Source organism: Petaurus breviceps, unplaced genomic scaffold, assembly GCF_028583685.1.
Source record: "Petaurus breviceps papuanus isolate PSGF00001 unplaced genomic scaffold, PetGlider_PUasm1.0 186, whole genome shotgun sequence".
In the NCBI taxonomy this organism is placed as follows: Eukaryota; Metazoa; Chordata; class Mammalia; order Diprotodontia; family Petauridae; genus Petaurus; species Petaurus breviceps.
Window position 1 is genome coordinate 30,220,646 of NW_027185798.1, and position 5,661 is coordinate 30,226,306.

Genomic DNA, 5,661 nt, shown 5'->3' on the forward strand with positions numbered 1-5,661 from the left:
GGGTCTTCCCTTCCCAACTTCATTTTTTTCTTTTTTCTTTTTCTAATTAAAGGGGCCACCCCTTGACTCACTTCTTAAAGAGGCCTATTCACTGAATGGGCTTTACCTCACTGTAAGTGAGTACATGAAAAGGTCTTAGCCCAAAAGAACCAGGGTTTCCCATTGCATCCTGGGTCATCTCCAGTCATCCTGATGAATATCAGGTCACTGGACCCAGATGGCTCTGGTGACCTTGCACAGCCCTCCTTCACTCAAATCAAGGTCAACTGCAAGTCATGTTATCATTTCCCTGATGCCATGGTGCTCTTCAAAAATGAAGGACAAACACAATCCCTGCTAGGACCAAGTTTGCTCAGAGTTATAATTTTGAGACCATACCCTCCAAAAGGTATTTGACTTGGAATGAATTGAAATATCCAGAACTATGTGATATCATCCTCATAGGCAGAGACCCATAGATAGAACTGTCCTCATTGTGACCTCTACTCCTTTAGTAACCTCTCCAAAAGGTAAGGCAATTTGGAGTGATGGTAAAATCTAAGTCATGGCTATCCCAGTGTAGGGATGAATGAGAATGAAGATGGAAGTCATAAATGTTGAGGTCAAAGAATTGTAGAAAGAAAAGTTCTTGGAAGGATCATTAATGTAAATGCTAAAATCTTCAAGGATGATGGCAAAAAGTTGATAGGTAGACAAAGTATGGAGAAAGTCTGTAAAAACAGGTTCCAATGTTATTAAGAAAGAGAGGAGGGTATCCTGGAGGTTGGTAGTTGGCTCTAAGAATTTGATATAATGAGTTGGCACAAACTTCAAAGGAGTAGAATGACTGTAGCAGAGAAAAGGCCTGAAAGTAGCAAGAAGAAGCAAGGAGCATGCCGTCTCCTCCAGAGAGTCAGGAGTGGGCAAGAATGAGCAGGAGAAAGTGATTTCCACTAACCAGATCTGAACAGGCCCAGTTTCTTCTAAGAGTGCTTCAATAATTTATATATCTATAATTCTGTCAATATGGGGACACCCTTTGCTGACTCAGATTACAACCTGCCTTAATTCACTAGGTGGCTTTTGAGAAATGATAAAGTTACAGAACCTGATTATGTGCCACTCTTAACTTAACCAGGCTGGGTCACAGACAGTAGATATCACTGGACCATATATTAAACCTTTCCAGCCTGGGACAACCTGCCAGAACTTACACTTCATTGGCAAAGCTTCAGAAGATTCAAGGGTATCTTTTTTCCACAATGATGCAATGAATTAGAACTTTAATGAAGGATTCCTTAATAGCAAGTTTGCAAATGTTTGGTTCAGGTTTGATTTGAAGTGATGAAGCTGCGGAGAGAGATAGAGCCCGGACCCATGATTTTACTGATTCAAGGAATTCCCAGGCGAGGAAATTTCCTCTTTCAATGCAGGTCAACACGTGCTCTGCACTTACAATCTTAAAGAGTTGCCTAGAGCACTCAGAAGTTAACATGATTTGCCCACATTCATATAGTCAATGTGTGTGGGAGGTAGGGCTCAGCTCTCTATCTACCATCACAATTTATATCGCTGATGAAGATAATTAGTATAATTGGTTTAATTCATATCACCTGAGTCATTGTTTTGTTTTTTGCTTTGGTTTCTGTGATTTACCTTTTTATATAAAAACACATTTGAAGAACTTTGAAACTCATTTCTAATGGATTAACACTTGCAATATTAATGGTAGTATTTTGCATTGATTGTGTTTTTAAAACAATAAATTGCACAGATCACTAATTATAATTTTTATATGTCAACTACTCACTTTTTACAGAGTTTGAAAGAGAAGTTGAATAACTTGGCTAAGATCCTGGAAACAATATTCAAAGATTAAAACTTATATCTCTCATCATACTCTAAACATGGAGAAATGTAGCACCCACAATCAGAAATTGTCACAATCAGAAAATTGTGGGGAAGTAAGCATTTGCAAAGCATCCCCTAGAACACATGTGTATGGAGAAAGCTGCTTTTATATAAGAAAAAACTTGTGAATAGTATAACAGAAATGCATATGGGCATCCAAAGAGCACCCAGAAGGAACAAAACAGTGCCAGATCTGGATACTTAAATGGTAGTGGGAAAGAGATGGACCAAAAGAGGAGGGAAATTTTCATGATAGTGAATCATGGGACTGAAGAGCAGAAAAGAGCTCAAAACCAAGGAGTAATATGATACAGAGCCAGAAGGTGGACAAACAAACCCAAACCTTGTCCTTTGCTGATAGAATTAGTCATGTGATCTGAATAGGTTCAGAGAGGGGACTGACTCTCTAGCAACTCCAATCTATTCAGGGTAGTACAGTATGTTGAAATGACTACATAAGAGTCCTACAGAAAGTTGGAGGTGAATTGTTTTGTTTTGTTTTGTTTGACTGTCTACAAGTTTGGATATGGGTGATTTCTATTTTTTATTCTATAATAAGGCATTTTCTGTTTTCATCTTTTTGTTGAGAGATACTATGGTATAGGCAGTAGAGAACTAACCTCCCAGTCGAGAAACTTAAATACATGATTAATTAACATTATCATACATAGGCAAACCAAACCTTTAGAGTTTTTGTTTATTTTCCTCTTCAGTTTTCCAGCATCTATAACTACCAAAATTTAAGTTTTCCATTATAGCTCATCTCCCACAGAGACAGCAAACTCCCAGATCTCCCTCAGTGATCAAATGAGTTCATCTTGGTTCTTCCTGTACATTTTTTATTGCTTCCAATTCTGTTCCCAAGGCTGAAGCTTGGTCTTTTTTTTTCCTTATGCTAACCAACACTCTAAGGATTCTTGAGACTTGCATCCAATTTGGACAATGTTCTTTAATTCGAGCCTTGAATAAATTGGAAGTCTCAAAGTAGTAGAATTCCTATTGCATTAAACTTGAGATGCCCACTTTAGGGAGATTATCTCATTGCAAAAAGAAAGGGCATACTGATAAGGAAAGTTTATTGCCCTGACAGAGGTTAGTAGCAAGTAAGAGTTGGGAAGAACAGTGAGAATGAACTCTGCAGCTCATCTGGGAGGTTTGGTGGAGGAGAAATAAATTCATTCTTGACCTAATGTTAGGGGTAAACCAAACAATACTAACTCTGTGAAGTTATTAGATGAGGCAGAATGGAAGAACAAGAGATATTGAGTCACAGAATGAAATAAGATACACTTAAAGGAATGACTGAATTTCCAAATCCAAGTCCTGCTTATTATACCATGGGTTTTCCTTGTTTGAACTCTGTAATGATGGTGTTTCTCTTTTTCACTATCACAGTATACCAGATATATGTGCTCTTCTGCTCCCTGGAACCTAATTCTCTAGAGGGGCATGGGAGTGGACCAATGACTTCCTTCTCTTAGCCACCAGAGGGAACACTTGGGTTTCCATTATTCTCTTCTTTTGTGCTGATTACCTTTTTCCTATCCTCTCTCTGTCTCTCAGTAGTACTCCATTATATTTTTGTACCACAACTTGTTCAACAATTCCTTGACTTTGGTTAGTTTAGAATGATCTTTACTAAGTAACTGAATCATAGGGTTCAAGGACTGGAAGAAACCTTGCAAGTTTTCTAAGTCAGTCATTTTAGAGTTGAAGGAATTAAGTCCCAGAGAAAGCAAGTAGTTAGTCCAAGGTCAAAAACATATCAAGTGTCAGAACTGACATTCAAACCCAGGTTTTCTGACTCCAAATCACATGCATTTTAAATCCATTTTTGGTTGAACTACAGACTGGCATATTTTGGGCGTAGAGCAAGATGGCACAAAATAAAAGTCACCAAACTAGTCACTTCTTTCAACCTAGCAATTCCATTGCTAGAATTGTAATCTTAAAAAAAATAAGAAAAGCAAAAAATATCCTCTGTATAAAAATTATTCATAGCTTTTTTATTTGTAATTGCAAAAAAAAATGAGAGTGACTAAATAAATTGTGACATATGAATTAAGTGTGAAAAGTAGCATGGCATAGTGGATGATGAGTCTAAGTGATATAGTGCTTTAAGGTTTGCAAATTAGTTTATATACACATAGCAACTTATTTGATTCTTACCACAGCCCTATCCAATAGGTTATATTATTAACCTTATTTTAAAGAGGAAGAAACTGAGGCTGACTCAGTTTGAGGGCAAGAATTTGAGACTTGCCCAAGGCAACATGGCCCCAAAGTATTTTAAGGTAGGATTTAATCCCAAATCTGCCTTACCCACAGACCAGGCTTGTAGTCAAGAAACCCTTCAGGTCTTATCTCTGATGCATATTACCTGTGTAACCATGGGCAAGTCACCTGATCACTCAATGATCAAGGAAACTCTCCAAGGCTATAAATCAGATGAGTTGCTGATCCACATTGGTAAAGGGTGATTCCTACACAAATGAAATCACAGGTTGTGAAGGAAAACAATAACAAAAATACTGTGCTATGTGACCGTTGGCAATTCCCTTAACTTAATTCCCTTAATGTTGGCATGCCTCAGGCAACTCCCCAAGACTTATGTATTAAATCATACACAGGTGAAGACCAGAGCACTGGTGGAGGGTTGGTGGAGGTGTTCCCCATGCCAACAGAATCACACGCTTTTCATAGTTCTGCATATGAATGTAAAGGAATATTATGAGAGTATAAAAAGAATAATATGAAGTTTTCCCCAAATTTGGATGAAATCAGGGTGATGGAAGATAGAATTAGCAGAATCTGACTTGTATACATATTGAAAACTACATGGAGAGAAAGAGAGGTGAGAGGAGAGGAGAGGAGAAAGATGACAAAGAAGGAAAACAGAATTAAAGGTAGCAGAAATTCAGGCAAGCCTGAAAAGTTAAAAGTATTTTCTTTGCTTTTTGAATGCCAATTCATTTGGTTGTGTCTTATGAGAGACTAAACGTTTAGGGTATTATTTTGCACCTTGTTTTGCATGTTGATATGATTGTTTTTGTTTATATTTTAAGCTTTTAATATGTTTCTTTAAAAATTCACTGGTCTTTCTAACGCCTCAAAAAAGTAAAAATAAATAAATATGAAGCTCAAAGTTGACAAATTTATTTAGCTGGAAATGTAGCTGCAGATCATCTGGCACAGCTGCCAAAGGCTAATTGATCCCACTCCTGACTTATTCCTAGTTTGTCATTGGTCTAGAAGCAAAGTCCTTTCTCTTTTGCCCACCATCCCTTTCTCCTTCATCTTGGAACAGTTCTCCTACTTCCAATTTCAACATTAATCCTCTCTTGTTAAGGGAAGGAGGAAGGAGAATCACATAATATCCACTCTTCGCCAATGGGATGGTGAGTCTAAAATGATAATAACCCCTTTTGTACTCACCTATTCACAGTAGACAAGAATTCTATCTTCATGTCATTTTTTTAATATGGGTAATTGTATTTCCAAATCTTCCACCCACCTTCAGCACCACCCTCTCTTTAATGTGTTTAGCTTGTCTGTGATTCCTTCCAGAATTATCATATTTTCTGAGACCTGAACTATGAAAGATGATGCTTTCAAATGTATGGGAATGGGTGTGGGGAGAGGATCAGAGAAAGAAAGGAAGGAAGAAAGGAAAGAAAGAAAGAAAGAAAGAAAGAAAGAAAGAAAGAAAGAAAGAAAGAAAGAAAGAAAGAAAGAAAGAAAGAAAGAAAGAAAGAAAGAAAGAAAGAAAGA

The 5,661-nt window shown here is 37.3% G+C and overlaps 1 long non-coding RNA gene across 1 annotated transcript in view; it reads left to right on the top strand.

Annotated features, from left to right (window-relative positions):
- Positions 1-1,074: 1,074 nt before the first annotated feature.
- LOC138162647 (uncharacterized) overlaps positions 1,075-5,661 on the top strand; it is a 6,483-nt gene continuing 1,896 nt past the window's right edge. The window contains exon 1 of the long non-coding RNA XR_011168682.1: positions 1,075-1,385. This is a non-coding gene — a long non-coding RNA (uncharacterized lncRNA). The remainder of the gene's footprint in view (positions 1,386-5,661) is intronic.